Here is a 22021-nt window from a genome sequence, read left to right as displayed (position 1 = left end):
TAGCGAATAATTGGAAGTTGTAGACATGAGAGAGACAAAGAGCTGTTACATGAAAGTTGATCTACTTGTTTGTATAGCAAGAAAAGCACTTCAATATGGGGGTATGAAGTCTGAAAATCAGAGTTAGAAACTTGCAGCAATCAAATCTCTTCCAGATCTATAGTTTTATAGAGATTCTATGATATACTGGCAGGTGATGAGTCAGGATAGGATAAGCTTATGCCATGGTAACAAACAAACAAACAAACAAACAAACATCTCAGTGGCTTAACACAAAATTTAATTTTCACTCACAAAGTCTGCTGTGGGTCCAGAGACTCTCCATGGTAAACAGTGCCATGAGATGAGCAGAGATGCAGGCTGTTTTGATTTTCCGTCTCCATCAACTCAACGTGAGACCTCCTCCACAACTGCTGCAAATACTAGAAAGTCAAACACTGGCTATGAAATACATTGGTCTGGAAGTGACACCTAATATGTCTGCTCACAATCCACTGGCCAGAACTAATTACATGGTCCGCCCAAGGTGTAATACTCCTCTGTATCTGAAGGCGACGACAGCTATGGAGAAGTGGCACTGGACTGCTGCGTGTGTGGGAGGGGCGGAGGGGTGGTCCCATGGGGCAGCTGGCTGTGGGAGACACAGGGGAGAGATGAGGCTGCCAGCCAGGCCAGGCAGTTATGTAAACCGCTGCGTGATGACGGCGTTGGGCAGGTTGGCTTCCTTCAGGGTCTGGCTCTCGTCAGCCAGCTGTGTTCTGGAAGGTACTCATGAGCACAAAGTTGGCAGCAGCCATGGCCGGCCGAGCGTCCACAATCAAGAGTCAGATATGGAAGAACACAGATGTCTCTACCACAACAGTCTTTAGACAGAAATGTTTTTTTGCATGCTCAGAGACTTAACTCTCAGAATCAATAATAGTTGGTTGGTGTTCTTTTCAAAATATTAAAAAACAATAATAGAGTCAAGCGTGCTTCAGTTTTCTATATGGATTTTCAAGCAGCTAATTAACTGGTTATGTATAATTTTAAGCTTAAAATCTATGACAGCTTTTAGAAAGTAACCACATAATCATCAGAAAGCTAAGGTCAATAGCCACTATGAATATTTAAACTTTCTAGAATAACAGAATATTTAGTATTTTTTAATGGTGATCTAGCTTTCTCAAAGTGGAGCACCCTCATTAAGATTAACTGCGGTACTTGCTAAGAATGAAGATTTCTGGCTCCACCTACAGAATGAGACCCTCTGGAGGTAAGAAAGTACAAGCTTTCCTGGGGATTATTAGGCGCACTAACGCTTGAGAATCTCTGACCCAGAGGAAGCAGATGGCCAATGCTGGGGAAAGGAAATAACAGGCTTTCTTGACACCCAATTATGAAGTAGAGCTTGCCTTGAGGCTTTCCTGGTTGAAGGAAACAAGTAGTTCTGATTTAAGTCATCTTAGGGCTGGTTAGAAGAAATCTGAACAAGCAGGACCCTCCTGGGAGCACCCCAGCTGTCCATTCAGCAGGAAAGCCCTACCATGCTCTTAGTCATTGGACCTAGTTTGAGTACAGAGCTAATTTAAGAATCAGGCTTTCATTCTGATGCTTTTATTTTCACCTCTTGTCTTTTCTGGGTACCTGCATCTAGTCTTATTGCTTTAAATACCTTCTACATGCTAACTCTTTGCAAATATATATTTCTAGACTGAACCTCTTTTCTAACTCCAGACTATTGCCTGCTCAACATCTCCATTCAGATGGCTAGTAGGCCTTTCAAAGTTAACATGTCTAAAACAGATCCCCTAATGATCTTCCCCTAAACGTGCTCCTCCCATAGACTGACTCTCCATCTCAGTTTACTGGCAACTTCGTTCTTTGTTGTTAAAATACTACGACAGATCATAGTCACTCTTGTGCTCAAAATCCTCCAAAGGGCTCCCCATATCACTCAGAGGTAAAAAAATGAAAGTCTAACAATGTTCCACAAGGTCTTGAAGGATCTGGTCCTTCTTTCCAACCTTATCTCCTTCTACACTTTCCCCTTTTCACTCATTTCAGACACGCTCAGCTTTTTTATTTCCTTTAACACACCAGTCTTGGTCTCTCCTTTGTACCTGCTCTTTCACCTGCCTGGTTAATTTTCCTGGGATATTTGCAGGTCATTCTTCAGGTCTCTGTTCAGTGGGCATCTTCCCAATGAGGATGCAGGGATAAGTGCTAAGGGGAAAGAGGGGGACTCTAATTTGCTGTATTGGAAGAAGGGTGGTCCACTGTAGCTAAAATGTCACCCTCCTTCCCATCTAGCACATTATATCCCCTTTCTTTCACCTCAGCACTTATTATAAAATGCACAGTGTGTATTTTAATTTATACCTTGTTATTATTTTCCTTCTACATCAGTTTATAAAGGTTCATGAGAGCAAGCTTTTTTTTTTTTTTTTTTTTGGCTTTGTACACTGACGTATCTCAGCATCTGGAACAGTGCCTATCAACAAATATTTCTTTTAAAAAATTTTTTTATTTTATTTATTTATTTTTTGGCTGTGTTGGGTCTTCATTGTTGCATGAGGGCTTTCTCTAGTTGCGGCAAGCAGGGGCTATTCTTCGTTGTGGTGCGCGGGCTTCTCATTGCGGTGGCTTCTCTTGCTGCGGAGCACGGGCTCTAGGTGCGTGGGCTTCAGTAGTTGTAGTTGAGGCTCACGGGCTCTAGAGCGCAGGCTCAGTAGTTGTGGTGCACGGGCTTAGTTGCTCCGCAGCATGTGGGATCTTCCCGGACCAGGGCTCAAACCTGTGTCCCCTGCGTTGGCAGGCAGATTCTTATCCACTGCGTCACCAGGGAAGCCCAACAAATATTTCTTGAAAGAATGAATTAGTATTTATCTTCTAATGATAACCAGTTCTTGGTACACATTGTTCTGATATCCATATTTTATTGAAGTTTTGTGACTTGCTATTTCTCCCGGCTTCCTTTATATCTTAAACTAAAACTTTTCACTCAAAATTGCTAAGTTGGAAAGAATAGCTCAGAGGCAAGTGACACAAAGTGGGTATGATGACCAGTGCTTTGGCCCCCAAGCAGAGAAAATTCCAGGAAAACAAGACGGAGTAAAAATAGTAGGACAAAAATTTATGCAAATATGCAGGTATGTAGCTATGGCAGGCAGCCTCTAAAATGGCTTCCAGTGATCCTTGCTTCCTGGTATTCAAGAGAAATCTCCTTCCTTTCAATTTGGGCTGGACCTAGTGACTCACTTGTAACAAATAGAATATAGCAAAAGTGATGGCATGTCAATTCCAAGATTTGGCTACAAAATTATCTACTTTCCATGTTGTTTAGCCTGTCTTCTTCTCTCTCACTTTCTCACTGTGATGAAGCAAAATGCCATGTTATGAGCTGTTGTGTGGAAAGGCTCATATGACAAGGAACTGAGGAAAGCCTCCACCAATAGGCAGTCTGATTCAGCCTTCGGTCTGACTGCCCATGAAGTGAATCCGTCCAATAACCAGAGGGAGCTTGGAAGCATACGCCTCCCCTTTGGAGCCTTGAGATGACTCCTGCCCTGGTCAATACCTTGGTTGGTTGCAGCCTGAAAGACCCTAATCCAAAGGACTCAGCTAAACCATTCCTAGTTTCCTGATCCACAGAAACTTTGAGATAATTAACGTTTGCTATTTTAAACCATAAGTTTTGGGGGTAATGGACATACAGTAAAACGTATAATTGCATATAAGAGTATCTATCTTTTTAAGGAAACATGAATCATTAATGATAAATCAGTGGTAATTTTGAATGAGCACCTATGTTCAGAGTAGCATTTATCAAACTGGTTGTATTTATTCATTCATTCCACAAATATTTTATTTAGAACCAACTCAGTGACAGGCAGAATTCAAAATGAAAAAATACCTACTTTAGGGGCTTCCCTGGTGGCGCAGTGGTTGAGAGTCCGCCTGCCGATGCAGGGGACACGGGTTCGTGCCCCGGTCCGGGAGGATCCCACATGTCGTGGAGCGGCTGGGCCTGTGAGCCATGGCCGCTGAGCCTGCGCGTCCGGAGCCTGTGCTCCGCAACCAGAGAGGCCACAACAGTGAGAGGCCCGCATACTGCAAAAAAAAAAAAAAAACCTACTTTAATAAAGTTTATAATCTAGTGTAGGGTGAGAGTGATGGGAACAAACATCAACTCCAGAAACACGTGATTAATAATTTCAGGCAAAATAAAACTGCATTACAATATGTAGACAGACTGACCATGGGACTGGGGCACCTCTTGAAGGCCTCTTGGAATCTGTAACCACTGAGTTGAATTCAGACTGATGAGAAAGACTTGGCCATGGGAAAATCTGTGAGCAGAACATTGTAGGCAGAAAGAATGGCCAGTGCTGAGCTGGGAGTAAGAAGAGTGTGCAGCTAGGGGTTGGATCATGTAGTGTGTTTGGATTTTATTCTAAAGGTAGTGAAAAGCCTTTATAGAGTTTAAACAGGGAGTAGGACATTACATTTTAAACGGTTAGATGGTCATTCTGGCTTCTGTACAAAAAATAAATTATGGTGGATAGGAGATTAGGGAAAGAGAGAAAGTTAGGAGACAGTACCGGGTTAGTTACTTTACTGGCAATGGAGTACTGAACCAACAGGTTCTTGTATGAGGGGAGACTGCGCGACTGTGGCAGATTCACAAGTGGGTCTTACTTCTTGTCAGTATAATCTGAATGACTGGCAAATTGGTTCATGCACGGGGTGATGTTAGGGGAATAAAAAGAGGTTACATTTGCAGGCAACTCATTTGTTCTTAGGGACAGAGTCAAGTTTACTTCAGTTAATCAAAAGAACATTTAAAGATATATTTCACTTGGTATTTTGTGCAAGGAACAACTCTTCATTGCTCAAGAAGAAAATGCAACTTTGATGTTTTTAAAACAGCTGTTAGCATTTTTGTGTGTGTGTTCATAAGTAAGATTTTTATGACCTTGAAGACTAGCTTCACAGCACTATAAACCAATTAAATGTTAAACATAGTGTCTCTTAAACTTGGTAATAAGTATTCCACATAGAAATGACTCTTCAACTCCCTTTATGCTAATTAGGACTCTAGGTAAAAAAACAAATTACAAGAAGGGATATATTCTGTTGATTGGCCTTATCAACTACCATGAAAAAGAAAGAAAATGATGAAATGTGTCACGGGATGGGAAAGTTGAAATGCTTACAGCCGTTACTTTGACAAACTGCTAGCTTGATGCTGACTCACAGTCTAAAGGGTTATGGAAAACTGGGACAAAAGAGAGGCGAAGTAGGAAGTGGGTACAAACTTTCCAAGACAGTACAAAGAAGAAAATAAAAGATGTGATTTAATTAAAAATTATTTTTGAACCCAACAGAAAATAAGCCATTTATATTTGACCACTAAAAGAACCATTTTAAGGTTAATTTTAAAAAACTGAAGTATAACATGCATAACAAAAGCCCATAATTTGTAACTGTACTGCTTGATGAATTTTCACAAAGTAAACACATCCATGTAAACACCATTCATATCAAGAAACTGAATACTATCAGCACCCCAAAATCCTTCTTGTAATCCTAGTTACTACCTGAATCCCTGAGGGTAACCACAATGCTGACTTCTAATGCTCTATAAATTATTTCTTCCTTTTAATTATACACAAATGAATCATATAGTATATTACTCTTTTATATCTGTCTTCTTTTATTTGTTTATTTATTTATTTATTTGGCTGCTTCGGGTCTTAGTTGTGGCACACGGGATCTTCGTTGCAGCATGCAGGATTTTTCCCGGTGGTGCATGGGCTTTCCTTCATTGTGGCACGTGGACTCTTTGTTGCAGTTCACGGGCTCTCTAGTTGTTGCGCACAAGCTCCAGAGCACGTGGCCTCAGTAGCTGCGGCACGCGGGCTCTCTAGTTGTGGTGCACGGGCTCTAGAGCACGCAGGCTTAGTTGCCCCATGGCATGTGGGATCTTGGTTCCCTGACCAGGGATTGAACCCGCGTCTCCTGCACTGGAAGGTGGATTCTTAACCACTGGACCACGAGGAAAGTCCCTATATCTGTCTTCTTTTATCCAATACTATTTATGTGTTGCAAACAGCAACACATTCTCATTGTTGTATGGTATTTTACTGTATGAATGTGCTACAATTTATTAATTCATTCCATTGTTCATAGATATTTGTATTGCTTCCAGATTTGGCTATTATAAATAGTGCTACTATGGATATTCTTATTCTCACATTTCTTTGGGGCATATATGTGAGAGTGGAGGAGCTGGATCATAGGGTGCACATATGTTCAGTTTTAAGAGAGAGTGCTAAACCGTTTTCCAAAGTGGTTGTACCAATTAACATTTTCACCAGCAGTGCTTGGGAATTCTAGTTGCTCCACATCCTTTACAGCGCTTGGTATTGTTAGACTTTTTAATTTTAGCCAATCTAGTAGGAAACTAAAGAAAATTATGATATGACTTGAAGCAATTGATGAACTGTACAAAATGAAATATAGTTTACCTTGATGATAGGAACGTTCCTTTTTAAGGGGTCCAAGATTAATGGCATTCAATCCATAGAAAAGTAAATACTAGTTGACGGAAGAGTGAATAATATTTTCATCCCCATAATAATGTTTTTGGTGTTTATCTTTTACAATCTTTACATGAAGCATGAAATACTTAAATATGACCACAAAGTGGAATGAAAGGTTTAGCAGCCTTGACAATGTAATTAAAGGAAAACTGATGAGAGGTGAGAAGTGGAAGGAAGAAATAGAAAAAAGGGGTATCTTCATCTCACAAGGTAGAAAGTAGAGAGATAACAGTTAAAACTTGATAGGGCATGAAATAGAGTTCAAGGTGCATTATTTAAAGCTATAAAAGCAAGCAACAGAAACAAACAAATAATAATAACATGGGGAAGATATGGGGAAAGTGGAGTTTTATGTATATTATTGAAAGTTATAAAAGCAATCAATAGGAAATCCTACGGTTTGCATAATTAAGAAAAAACAAGTAAGAGATGGGAAAGTGGGGTTAATATTATTGAATGAAATCTACATTTTTCATAGAAGGCTGTAAATAGATATAATTTAAAGTGGACAAAGCAAGGAGTAGATGCATAAGTATATTAAGTTATTTAGAGTTACTAAGATAAATATCCAAAGAACTAAAAAAGGTTAAAGAGGTTGCTCCTGGCAAATAACCCTGAAGGTGTGACGAGCTAGGCCTAGAGACAGTTGCTTTTCATTGTAATCTTTTCTGTACTACTTAATTGTTTACCATGTGTATGTATTACTTTGATATAAAAGAATGAAGTTTCAAAAGTAAGAATTATTTGGGGAGATGTCAACTCTAATTCTTTTGCTGTGAATGATTTCAGCTTTTACTTTGGAGAGAGGAGAAGTAAAAGAGAGAATCCTAAGTGAAAATGAAGATGCATTATGGGATCCAGAAATTGGGAAGCCAAAAAAAAGAAAATTGAGGAAGATAAGAAAAAAAAAGGATCACTACCAGGTTGAAAATAAATGAGGATTCTTATTTTATTTACTCAGAATGTTTCCTTCACAATTCCATATGGTTTGAAATAATTCATGGTTTGAGAACTTAGACAGGTAACACATCCAGAAATGCAGGTAGAATGGGCTGACTTTCCAATCTCTCAACTTTCTACGTCAATTCATGGTTTACACTGTTTCCAGATAAATCTCACTGTCAATCTGATCTCGTCACCTTCTGCTCAAAATCTCCAGTGGCTCCTTATCGCCTAGTCAATTAAGTATTATATCCTCACCTTGGTGTTCTAGGCCCTGAATAATACTGCCTCAACATACAGATTGCCTGTGATTACACTACTGGTAAGCATTGACATGGGAATTTAAACTGAGGCAGCATTGCCTTTGAAGCCTGTGCTCTTTCATCCTATACCACACAGCCTCTTATGTGAAACTCACATGTGTGCACAGAGGTACACAGAAGAATGGTCATTGCAGCATTGCCTGTTAGGGTGAAAAACTGGAAGCAATCTAGATGTGCATTAATAGAAGAAGGGATTAACAAATTAGATAAGGTCATATAGTGTAAGATCAGAGATAGTTAAAATGAATGAACTAGATGTATGTGTTTCAATATGAATAAATCGCCAAAGCAAAAGGGTGATTGAGAATAGCAACTTGTTGAAGATTATGTACAATATGATTCTGTTTAAGTAATGTTTAATAATATACATATATTATAAAGAAATAACAAAAAGAGTACCAGGAAAAATACAGATTAAAATCAGGATGGTAGTTATCTTTACGGAGTGAAGGTAAATAACTGAACTGAAAAGGGTCAAAGGAGGCATCAACTAGAAAACAATGGAACAAACAATTAACATGGGTATATGGGTAATTTTAGTATTCTATGTCTTCTCTGAATGTTTAAACGAATGCATAAAACAATTATATAGGTAGAAAAATAATTGGAAAGATATATAACAATATTCTAACTTTTTATCTCAGGGCGATGAGATTATGGGTGACTTTGTTCTTCTCTTTGCTTGTCTTAATTTTCAAAAATAAACATTTTTGACTGTGATTTCTAGTCCAATATATAAAGAGTTTGGAAGACATCACTTCTATCGTTATAACGGGAAAAATGCTTGTAAACAAACTGAAACACTACAACTCTGCTTAGATCCATCAGAGGATTCAGGTCCCATGGTAAACTGCTGCCCCAGAAATTAGAAATACACGATACATAGAATCACAGTTTACCAGCAACAGAAGCTGCTACAGGAGCTTCATAAGCTTTAAGTGTACCTACTGAAAGGATAACAATATAATTGCTAGAGACTGAGTGTGGACTAAATTGAGAGAGAAAACTCCTGGGGCCCAGTCTTATAGGGACTTCCATACTTTTATGAGTGCTGTATTACCTCTAGGACACTGACCAGGTTCTCAGGGTGAAGATCAGAGAAAAATCACCTTGAGCGCCAGGTGGGGGTGGGTTTGTTGGAGTAATGAATTTGAAATGAGCCCAGACTGTTCTGCTCTCCTTAATAATGGCCTGCCTTCAAAGGAAACTGTTTTGCCAGAGCCTAATCCACTTAGATTTTACCACAGCCTAAATGATCTGGGGGAAGGGAAATACTTGATTCCAGGTCCCTCTAGCCTTCCTGTCTCCCCTAAGTCACTCCTACACACTGTACCTCCAATGCTAAAATTGGCTATAATTCCTGAAATAAGGACTCAAAATAAGCAAACTAAACTTTAGAATCAAATAATTAAAAGGAAAATGTTTAAATCTTGTCCTGAAAAATCCATACATGTACCTGGTGGCTTTATTGTCAAAATTTAAACATCTACTCACTATGTAATAAATGAAATTTAAATAAAAGAAGCATCAAAGTAAATAATTTGTAAGAAAAAAATAAATTGTTATGTTTATCACATTTTTGAGGAATACATGAAAAATTTCCCATCTTACTCTCATAATTTAATAATCACAGACTCACTAAAGACTGAAACATAATCAGAAGATTATAAAATGCTTCTCCTACCCCCACATTTTATCACCACACCAGTATGGCCTCTGTATAATAACAGGGGCTTACAGCTGAAAGAACTATAACCTCAGACCCAATTTAAGAAGAAGTCTCTAGGGAAACCCAAAAATAATAGGGGGGACAAAAACAAGAAAGCTAGATGATATTGTAGTCTCTGACACCACAGCTATAGCAAACAGTAAGCATCCTAGCCAGATACACATAAAACCTCAAACTAAAGGCATATCCATTTCAGTTTCTTCTACTCAATCCATCAGGTCTACCTTTCAACAAAAAATTACAAGGCATGCTAAAAAGCAAAACCAAAATCTGAAGAGACAAAGAAAGCATCAGAAACACTTAGATATGGCACAGAGATTTTAGAATATCAGGTTGGGAATTTAAAATAACTATGTTATGGGCTGAATTGTGTCCCCCCAAATTCATGTCAAAGTCCTAATTCCCATTACCCCAGAATGTGACTGTGTTTAGAGAAAGGGCCTTTAAAGAGGTAATTAAGTTAAATGAGGTCATTAGAGTGGGATCTAATCTAACCTAACCAGTGTCCTTATAAGAAGATGAAATTAGGACACTGATAAGCAGAGAGGGAAGACTATGTGAAGATACAAAGAGAAGACGACCATCTAGAGGCCTCAGAAGCAACCAACCCTGCTGACACCTTGATCTTGGACTTTTAGCCTCAAGAACTATGAGAAAAGAAATTTCTGTTGTTTAAGCCACCCAATCTGTAGGACTTTGTTACAGCAGCCCTAGAAAATTAATACGATGATTAATATGCTAAGAGCTCTAATAGAAAAACTGGACAACATGCAAGGACAGATGGGTATTATAAGCAGAGAGATCAACACTCTAAGAAAAAACCAAAAGGAAATGCTAGGAATGAAAAACACCATAACAGAAATGAAGAGTACCTTTGATGGACTCATCAGTGGAGTGGACACAGCTAAGGAAAGTAGAATGCCTGAAGAGATGTCAATAGAAACATCCAATAGAAAACCATAGAGAAAAAAGAATAGAAAAAATGGAACATAATATTCAAGAACTGTGGGACAGTTATACAAGTTGCAACAACATATATAAGAAACAGAAGAACAAGACAGAGAGAGAGGAACAGATGAAATATTTGAAGTAATAATGGCTGAGAATTTTCCAAAATTAATGACAGACACTAAACCATAGATCCAGGAAGCTCAGAGACCATGAAGGAGGAAAAATACCAAAAATCTATACCTACACATATGTGTTAGTTTCCTAGGGTTGCCATAACAAAGCCACCATAAACTGAGTGGTTTAAAACAACAGAAATTTATTGTCTCACAGTTCTGGGGGCTAGAAGTCTGAAATGAAGGTGTCAGCGGGGCCATGCCCTCTGAAACCAGCAAGGAAATCCTTCCTTGCCTCTTCCTAGCTTCTGGTGGTTTGTTGGCAATCTTTGGCATTCCTTGGCCTACAGCTGGATAACTCCAATATTTGCCTTCACTATCACATGGCATTCTGCCTGTGTATCTCTGTGTCTTCACATAATCATCTTCTTATAAGAACACCAGTCATATAGGATTAGGGCCTCACCCTACGCCAGTATGACCTCATCATAACTTAAATAATTACATCTGCAATGACCTTATTTCCAAACCAGATCACATTCTGAGGTTCTGGGAATTAGGACTTCAACATATCTTCACCAAGGGGTGGGCGGGATGACATAATTCAACTCATAATAGCTTACTATATTCAAACTACAAAACAGCAAAGACAAAGAGAAAAATTTGAAGGCAGTCAGAAGGGAGGGGGACCATCTTACCCATGGAGAAACAAGAATAAGAATTTTATTGAACTCTCCTTTAGAAACCATGCAAGCAAGAAGAGAGTGCAATAAAATATTTAAAGTTTTGAAAGAAAAAAACCAACCAACCAACCTCAAATTCTGTACTTTGCAAAATTATGCTTCAAAAATGAAAAAGAGATAAAGATTTTCTCAAACAAATAAAAATTGAGGGAATTTGTCACCAGTAGACCTGTCTTGCAAGAAATGTTAAAAGAAATTATTCACAGAAAACTATATAGGCCAGAAACAAAGATCTATCTAAAGAAAGGAATATATGAAGGCAAAATAAAACCTTTTATTTTCCTAATCTTAATTGATCTAACAGATAATAGTTTGTTCAAAATAATAATAGCAACAATGTATTTGATGACTATAACTTGTGGATAAGTGAAATGAACAACAGAAGTGTAGGGACAGGATGGAGAAATTGAGCATACTCTGTTATAAGGTATCTGCACTACCCATGAAGTGATATAGTGTTATTTGAAAGTGTATTCGATTCGTTGTAAATGTATACAGCAAACTCTACAGCAACCATTAAAAAGGAATTTTTTAAGGAAGTATAATTGACTCACTATGAAAAGAGATAAATGGAATCATATAAATGTTCAATTAAAAACCTAAGAATGTAGGAAAAGAGTGGAACACATACACACACAAAGAAACAAAAAACAAAGACAATTTTAAAACAGTTAAATATGATAGATATTAATCTAACTATATCAATAATCACTTCAAATGTCAATGATCTAAATACACCAATGGAAAGACAGAGAATGTCAGAATGGATTAAGAAAAAATAAGGCCCAACTAGATTCTGTCTACATGAAACCCACTTTAAACATAAAGACATAGACAGATTAAAAGTAAAGGGATGAGAAGATACACAACTTGAACATTAATCAAAGGAAAGCTGCAGTAGCTACGTTAATTTCAAACAAAGCAGACCTCAGAGCAGGGAAGTTTATCAAAGATAAAGAGGGGTATTACATAACTGTAAAGGGGTCAATTCTCCAAGAAGATGTACCAATCATTAATATGTATGTACCTAACAACAGAGCATCAAAATACATGAGGCAAAAACTGACTGGACTATAAAGAGAAATCCACAAACCCATAATTATACTTGGGGATTTCAATACTCCTCTATCAGTAATTGACAGCTCCATCAGATAGAAAATCAATAAGGATATAATTGAACTGAACAGCACCATCAATCAACTGGATTTAATTGACATTTACAGAATACTTGACCCAACAATAGCAGAATACACATTCTTCTCAAGCTCACATGGAACATTCACCAAGATAGACCACATTCTGGGCCATAAAGTACAACTTGACAAATTTAAAAAATAGAAATCATACAGAGTATGCTTTCAGATCACAACGGAATTAAACTACAAATCAATAATAGAAACATAGTTAGAATATCCCCAAATATTTAGAGACTAAACAACACACTTCTAAAAATAAACATTCTCATTTTTTTTTTTTTTTTTTTTTTTTTTTTTTTTTTTTTTTTTTTTGCGTTATGTGGGCCTCTCACTGTTGTGGCCTCTCCCGTTGCGGAGCACAGGCTCCGGACGCACAGGCCCAGCGGCCATGGCTCACGGGCCCAGCCGCTCCACGGCATGTGGGATCTTCCCAGACCGGGGCACGAACCCGTGTCCCCTGCATCGGCAGGCGGACTCTCAACCACTGCGCCACCAGGGAAGCCCAACATTCTCATTTTATAACAAGAAAATAAATAATAAGGCCATTTAAGTATATAAACTCATGCTTCAATTTTTTTTTTTTTTTTTCGGTACATGGGCCTCTCACTGCTGTGGCCTCTCCCGTTGCGGAGCACAGGCTCAGCGGCCATGGCTCACTGGCCCAGCCACTCCACGGCATGTGGGATCATCCCGGACCGGGGCACGAACCCGTGTCCCCTGCATCGGGCAGGCGGACTCTCAACCACTGCACCACCAGGGAAGCCCTTTGCTTCAATTTTTTTAGGAATAAAACATATTTTCTTCCAACAGTCACCAAGTATTTTCCCCTTCTCCAGAAGTTAAAAGCCATAATTTAAGTTTCTCCAGGCTTCTATTATAAAACACTATTTTCAGTTTCTCATAATTTTATGGAAATTTCTTCTTTGAGACTTAACTATCTCCACTTGACCTTGGATCAGGGGTAATACACAATTTAGAAGACTTCACATTACTAGGGTAACACTAATTTTTAATTTTCAAACATACGTAAATTGGTAAGCTGCCCTAGTGAATCTATATTTTAAATACTTTCCTATGTGCCTCTGGATGAAATATAAGACATTATCTGTAATAATATGTAGTGGCTCTTTAATCTTTTCTTTCTCTGCTCACTTATAAAGGTATTAGCACTATAGGGACTGCTATAAGTCCCTATAAATTGCAGTCCATGTTTACATATGCCCAAAATCAAACCATTTCAAAGTCTGATTGTATGGTCAAATCAGTTGTTACCATGAATTACTGTTTAGTTCCTTAATTTAGAAAGGAAACCAAACCGTGCAAAATAATTACTTGCTGGTTAATTGCAGAATGGAGGGGAGTATATTATTTAGAACAGGTCCAAGTGCTGTAAGAATCAACTGTAAACCTTAAAGACAATAAGTTCAGTTCTTGCCAATACAAACTTCAGAGTAGCTATTTCTGGCTAAGCAGTTATTCTGGGCAACTTTGCTCTAAGTAGTGACTTGAGGATCATGGCATCTTCTTCCATAGATCAGCTTTGGAATCCTCCACTAAATGCTCTCTATCCATGCAGGAGACAAGAGAAGAGAGCTTAGAAGATCTCATTGTATAAAAGTGGTCATATGTCTTCATCTAGATATTAATACAAGCGTGATGGGAAAATGTAGTCTTTCTGTGTGCCCAGGAAAAAATGAAATAGCTTGATGAACACATACGATTCTTTCTGCCACAGGGGGCAAATATTATAGAGCTGAAATAATGACTTATTGTCTATGTTTCTATTGTGCTCAATTGTTCGCAGAATCCCAAACTAGGGTCAATCATGTTTTCCTTCTTCTGAGCTAAAACTAGCATGTCCGAGGTCTACAAGGATTCTAGAGAGAAAGACAAGAGAGACCAAGTAATAGCCTCTGTCATTGACAGCAAGGTGATGAATACCTAATGAAGGTCATTCTCTAAAATATTCACTCTATTACAGTTAAAGAATCAGAAATCAGAGGGATTATAGGACAAAACCAAAGTCACATATTGATGCATTGGTAGATATTGAACTAGAGTACCAGCCTTCTGGTCTCCTAGTCCAATAACTGACTTTTCACTGACCTAACTTTCCAAGATGGACATACAAAGGTCAATAAACAACTTTGCCAGTTGGGAAGAGAGACGTTGCTTCCTAGTGTACTTATGAGAAAACTTAAATTTAAGTCACTTCTATACGCTATACCTCCAACGCTAAAATTGACTATAATTCCTGAAATAAGGACTCCAAATAAGCAAACTAAACTTTAGGATCAAATAATTAAAAAGAGAATGTTTACGGTAATTCCCTGGCAGTCCAGTGGTTAGGACTCTGCGCTTTCACTGACGAGGGCTCAGGTTCAATCCCTGGTCGTGGCGCAGCCAGAAAAAAAAAAAAAAGAGAATGTTTAAATCTTGTCCTGAAAAATCCATAAGTATACCTGATAGTTTTATTTGCAAAATTTAAGCTTCTGGACTTCCCTGGTGGCGCAGTGGTTAAGAATCCGCCTGCCAATGCAGGGGACACAGGTTCAAGCCCTGGTCTGGGAAGATCCCACATGCCACGGAGCAACTAAACTCGTGTGCCACAACTACTGAGCCTGTGCTCTAGAGCCTGCAAGCCGCAACTACTGAAACCCGCATGCCTAGAGCCCATGCTCCGCAACAAGAGAAGCCACTGCAATGAGAAGCCCACGCACAGCAACGAAGAGCAGCTCCCACTCACCACAATTAAAGAAAGCCCACGCGCAGCAACGAAGAGCCAACGCAGCCAAAAATAACTAACTAAATAAATTTATTTAAAAAAATTTAAGCTTCTACCGAATATGTAATAAATAAAATTTAAATAAAAGAAGCCATCAAAGTAAATAATTCCTAAGAAAACACTAAATTATGTTTATCTTATTTTTGAGGAGTACATGAAAAATTTCCCATCTTACTCTCATAATTTAATAATTACATTGGGTTGTTTAAGTTGCCTTTTTTTTTCTCATGGTCTTCAGGGTTTTTCTGATTTTCAAAGAATAAAACCGTTTGCTGGGACTTCCCTGGTGGCACAGTGGTTAAGAATCCTCCTGCCAATGCAGGGGACACGGGTTCAATATCTGGTCGGGGAAGATCCCACATGCCGTGGAACAACTAAGCCTGTGCCCCACAGCTGCTGAGCCTGCGCTCTAGAGCCCACGAGCCACAACTACTGAGCCCACGTGCCACAACTACTGAAGCCTGCGCATCTAGAGCCTGTGCTCCGCAACAAGAGAAGCCACCACAATGAGAAGCCTGCACACCGCAACGAAGAGTAGCCCCCGTTCGCCGCAACTAGAGAAAGCCCGTGCGCAGCAACAAAGACCCAACGCAACCAAAATAAACAAATAAATAAAATTGATTCTTAAAAAAAAACTCTTTGTTAATTAAATATGAAACTATTTAGGGACACACTTGTATTTACTGCTCTCATTTTTTAAATCATGTAGACTGTCATTATTGGTAAAGTTAGCTCTTCTAGTAACATAGACCAAAATCTTTTAAGATAAGTTAAAATTGGAACAAAATAGAAATTGGAAGCATTTGTCATGGAGCAGTAGACCTGATAGGGACTGTAAAGTTCTCTTACTCCAGCCTCTCAATTTACACACTTATACATACATTCATTCAACAAAACGTTAATGCCTCCCATGTATGGGACACTGCTCTAGATGCTCAAGAGAGAGCAGGGAACACAGTAAACAAAACCTGTGCTCTCATGGGGCTTATTATTATAAAAAGGGAGGAAATATATACTAAACAAACAAGTAAAACAAATAGCATGGCAGATGGTGATAATCTAGAGAGCTAGAGAAGAAAAGATCTGCAGATTTAAATAGGTGTTCTGGGAAGTCCTCATTGAAAAGTCTTCAACAAAGATTTGAAGAATGGAAGACAGTGAGCCATGTAGCTCAGGGAGCATCTCAGGGAGAAAGAACTCAATACCAAAGAGGTTAAGTAACTCTTTTAAGGTCAAAGAGTATTGAGGCCAGAACCCAGATATCCTAAATCCTGGTTAGATTTTTTTGGAAATAATATACTATGATATTGATGTCAAATTAATTATCAGCTAACAATCATTTATTTTATTACTCAGCTCATATTTATGTATCACACCATCAGTGTGCAGAGCATGGTACTAGATGCTTTGGCAGAGGAAGGAGAACTTTCCTCTTTTTATGAATTTTCGCATATAGATTCTCATTTAATCTCTACGGTAGCCCTCTGAGGTAGCTATTATTATCACTTACAGACAAGAAAATGAGCTCAATTAGGATAACTAATCTGCCCCCAAAACCAATAGCTATTAAGTGATACAACTAGGATTTGAACTCAGTTGTCCCACTCTGAAACCCATGCACTTTCCACCATATCGTGCTGCTTAAATTGAACTTTAACTTCCCCATGCAAGTATGTGTCTTATATTTTTGTTGTTGTTTGTTTTACGTGGGAAAAATAGCAGAAGACAACTTCAAGTAATTTCGTATTTACATACTTATGAAATAAAATTAAACACATCAATTATTTGTTGATTGATACACACAGACGGAATTAAGTTAGACCCAGAATCAGTCAATTCAGCCTGGAAAATTAGATGCAGAGTTCTAAAATGTAGCTCAGCCTGTTTCATCCTGGGTCTTTCCTCCTTCCTAGCTTCTTTTTTGTTTTTTTGCTTATTAAATTTAAATTACATTATTAATTTGTGAATTGGTGATACCTTCACATTGTTCAAAATTCAAAAGTTCCAAAGGGCACGTGATTAACGATTTCCCCAGCACTTTGCTCTCCAGCCATGCAGTTCTCCCCAGAGGAAATGTGTTTTTTTGGCCCAATTTCTCAAATTTCCTTCTAGTGATGTATTATGCAAGTACATCCAGCTTCTAGAATATAACTGGAATTTCAAAGATCAAATTAGAGTGAGGCCAAGAAAAACAGGGTGTGCCTGATACTGCTGCCAGCCCACTAGATGAAAGTCACCCAAAGAGAAAATAACTCACACTTGATTTCATTTAGGACTCCTCTATTCTACATTTTACACACTACTCCCCAGATCAATCTTCCTGAAGTGCATCTCCAATCATGTCTCACTTATCTGTTCCATAGAATCCAAATGCCCAGTTTGGAATTCATTGCTTTGTGTTTCTTGTCTTATTTATCTGTAGTTTTTCCTGTTTGCCCTCTAGCAGCTACAGTAAAGTTGTATTAGCATTCAGCATGAATTAGTACTGTAATACCTAAAAGGATTCCAGATTTTAATTGACTTTTTCACTTCGGAGACCATCTAGGGGATGAAAATCCTCCCCCCCAACCCCGGGTAACAATTTAGTGGTTTAATCTCTAGGAGCTAGAGTGACCAATGGTACTGGTTGTCCTAGGACTGAGGGGTTTTCCGGGATGTGGGATTTTTTTTTTTTTTTTTTTTTTTTTGGCTAAAACCGGAAAATGCCCAAGCAAACCACAACAAGTTGGCCACCCTACCTGGGACATTGGCAAGAACGCTGCTTCCAGGGTTTTCCAAGACACTGGGAGGACATAATGAACTCTTCTTGCTCTCACTCTTAGACAGTGAGGACAAAGAGAAACACAACAAATGTGCAGTAGAGAGTTATGGTCCTTGAGGAGATGACATCACCAGGCTTTCTCCATGAAAGAATATGGGGGCTTTGCTGTCATAAATGATGTTCTTACTCCTGATCTGATCCCCAGGAACTACTTGCTCTTCCAAAGCTTTCTTTCTCTTTGGCACTGAGTGATATGAGTGTTGTGTTATACTCTATCACTCTCCCTGGAGTCGTAGTTAGGCAAAGAGTGTAGGTATGGATACCTGAGCCACACACATATTTCTTTCACTGGGTGGCTGCACCCAGCTGCTCTGAGGGTTAGCCCACAGCTGCCCCCTTTTCGGTAGAACTGCCTGCATTGCTTTTTCCCTAAGGAGAGCTCCCTCAACCAGGAAGTTCCATATCCTGCATGCCCCAGCGACAGCCACTGGCCAATGACTGAGTGACACAAGGTTATAGAAATTGACCCTCTTACCTCAAGGTGGAACAAACCAATTCATGCCTCAGAGTTTCCCATGGACCAGGTTGAAAGAATTCTCCAGCTGAGACGACTTCCTCGCTTAGCTTTCTTCTCTTACCCTATCCTGCTTCCCTCACTTCCCTTCTCCTGAAAAAACTCCCACAATATGTCACTTGATAGGGTGGTCAGATCATCCTGATTTGCCCAAGCCTTTCCCAGCTTTAGGACTGAAAGTCCCACATCCCGGGCAATCCCCTGGTCCTGGGCAAACAAGGATAAGTTGGTCACTCTACACTTGAACGAGAATCTCTGTTTCAGGCTCTGCCTCTAAGGAATCTGATCCAAGGCATCAGCTTGCATCATGTATAAGCAAGGGTTGTGAGGGTGCTGTAACCTATTAGAAACTGGGATCGGTGGCCTGGGGTTAAGAACTGCGCAGGATCCCATTAGTCCAAAGGGCAGTCTTGTGTCAGTTAGAATAAGGCACCCCTCTGGTTTTCAATAATCCCAAGGGCATCTGGCTTAGTAAACTGCAGTTGCCTTTCTGTGGCAAAAAGGCACACTTTCCTCTGGGGGAATGCAATTCCATGCTAGGGTGTGTGATTGGGCAAGAGAAGTACAGGCTGGATTTCTGGGCTTGGTGCCTTTGGGCAGTGCTGAATGTATGTGTGGCTGGATGTATGGCCATACATGGCAGCCCTAGAGTAAAGCTGCTGCCCTGACCCACGAGGGTAGCCCTGACCCATGTTCCATTTCCTCTATATCTTCCCTCTCCCTGCCATATAAATGATATCAAATTCACATATGCAAGAATATTGAACTTTGCTTGGGCTCTGCTCTACGTAAAAGGTAAAATGGAGGGCTTCCCTGGTGGCGCAGTGGTTGAGAGTCCGCCTGCCGATGCAGGGGAAACGGGTTCGTGCCCCGGTCTGGGAAGATCCCACATGCCGCGGAGCGGCTGGGCCCGTGAGCCATGGCTGCTGGGCCTGTGCGTCCGGAGCCTGTGCTCCACAACGGGAGAGGCCACAACAGTGAGAGGCCCACATACCACAAAAAAAAAAAAAAAAAAAAAAAAAAAAAAAAAAAAAAAAAAAAAAAAGGTAAAATGGAGATGTAGGCAATTCAGTAAGGCAGGAGAAAACTGGTCTAGGAAAGTCAAGGTAACCACCTGCTTTATACAGATTAGAGCATGAATTCTATTCTGGGTTTTTCCACGGAAGCTCAAAACTTACGAACTCTCTTTGCTCCAACTTCTATAAAGGACTTGAGTTAGGACCACTTCTTTGACACATGAGTACTCTGGATTGAATTACCACCTTTACTTGGAAGGGACTTTTTAAAAACCACAATCAACTTTAATGTAGTTGCCATTAAATCGACACACAGACCTACTAACATTCTCAGACAATGTCTGGCTAGCAAGGAGAAATAAGAGATGTTTTAAAACTACAGTTTTCAAGTACCAAATAACCCTCACCTGATGAGGTCTATAGATCACTCCTGGAGTGGAATCAGTTTGAGAATCATCTCACTGCAACATATCAACTTGTTTCAAGAAATCTTTCCCTTCTCCAAGGATTCCAGTATAGGGCTCTAAGTTATGGAGAAAAGTGATTTTTTTCTTCTACTTGTTGGTATGCTGCCTATAGGAATAGAACAACAACAACAACAAAAAACATCCGTTAAAGTAACAAAATGTTTAGTGACCTTGGAGTGAACAAGGTCATGGGAGGAGTGAACATTGCTTTATTTCCAGTTGAGCTTTACAGAAAGAGTTGGTCTTTGCCAAATGTCTTTTAAAAGCTTTGTGTTAAAACCATATCCAATAATACTGTAACTGGGTCATTACCCACACACTGCCAGGCCAGTGTTTCAAAGAAGACTGATAACAATCTCATGGTCAGTTAAAGTCAGAACTCCTCTCCTGACATTTCCAAAATCCATACTGGCTGACAGGAGTTATTTAACTTGTGGAGGTGGAGGGAAGAGAACTGACTGGAAGAATCACTGTCCAGTGTATCAGGAAAGAGTGGCAAGATTAGACCTGTGGAGAAATCTACAGAAAGTACAAAGGGAGGGTGTTCTTGGCTCCAGAACTTGGTAAATAGGGCACAGGAAATCACAGAGAATGCAGATACTGCTTATGCAATATCCAGGTGAATACTGGACAGACCATTTCCCCCTCTCTCTGGATAATTTAATATTCCAAAAATTTTGCCAAGAAAATAAACGACGTGGATAAACTAAAAGCAAGGCAGAGCTGTAGTCATTTTAGCTTCTTATACTACTTTCTTACTCCCAAGGATGGCTACTCCTCCTCACTCTGTCTCTTTTCCTAGTAGAGAACCCTGTCCCTTTCAGAGAGACTTCCTAGTTTGTAAATGTTCTCCAGTGTGATTTTACTTGAGATCGTTTCCTTGATGAGGACCTACAAGCCAAGGGAGACTGTCATCTACAATTCCACTCACTCCAGGAGTAGAGAACAATCACTCACCTCACCCAGTTGCTTGCCTCATGAGCAGAGTCCCTTCTCCTAGCAGGCCAGTCATATTGCAGTTCACTTCAGACAACCAGACCTACCCAATCCTAGCCCCATCAATCCGGCCAGATCACCACCAACTGAAAAGGCAGATATCTCCAATCCTTAGTTTGCTATAGTTCCACTGATTATAAATTTGCTCCTGGGGTCTTATAGAACAGGGCCCCAAACCAGGGACATGGTTCTGCTGATTTTTATAAACTACTACTGTTTTTTAAATTCTGAAGCTCTTTCACAGAAAAAGGTCTACAGTTAAAATGTCCTAGGGCCTCTCAAGTCAAAACATCTGGATGCAAATCCTGACTCTGTCATGTTGGGGAATTCTTCAATTTCTGTGTTTCAGCTTCTTCAAATGTAAAATGGTGTAGGGAATACGAAGTGCTTACCACTATGCCTGACTCACAGCAAGTGCTTCAGGTATACTTTCCAAGAAGATCTTTTTTTTTTTTTTTTTTTTTTTTCGGCACGCGGGCCTCTCACCACTGTGGCCTCTCCCGCTGCGGAGCACAGGCTCCGGACGCGCAGGCCCAGCGGCCATGGCTCACGGGCCCAGCCACTCCACGGCATGTGGGAGGCATGTGGAATCCTCCCGTACCGGGGCACGAACCCGCGTCCCCTGCATCGGCAGGCAGACTCTCAACCACTACGCCACCAGGGAAGCCCTCCAAGAAGATTTTAATCACCATCTTTTATTGGCCAGTTTTTACTGATCCTTGCTAGAGAAGCTCAGGTATGTTCTTAGGAAAAGCATCTCCAATGCCCCTGCTGTGGTTAGTTCCCTCTCTGATATGTCTGTATTGCATCATGTGTTTAATTATTTATTATCTTACTT

This window comes from Hyperoodon ampullatus (genome assembly GCF_949752795.1).
Source record: "Hyperoodon ampullatus genome assembly, chromosome: X".
Taxonomy (NCBI): Eukaryota; Metazoa; Chordata; class Mammalia; order Artiodactyla; family Ziphiidae; genus Hyperoodon; species Hyperoodon ampullatus.
Note: the sequence above shows the minus strand (reverse complement) of the source record.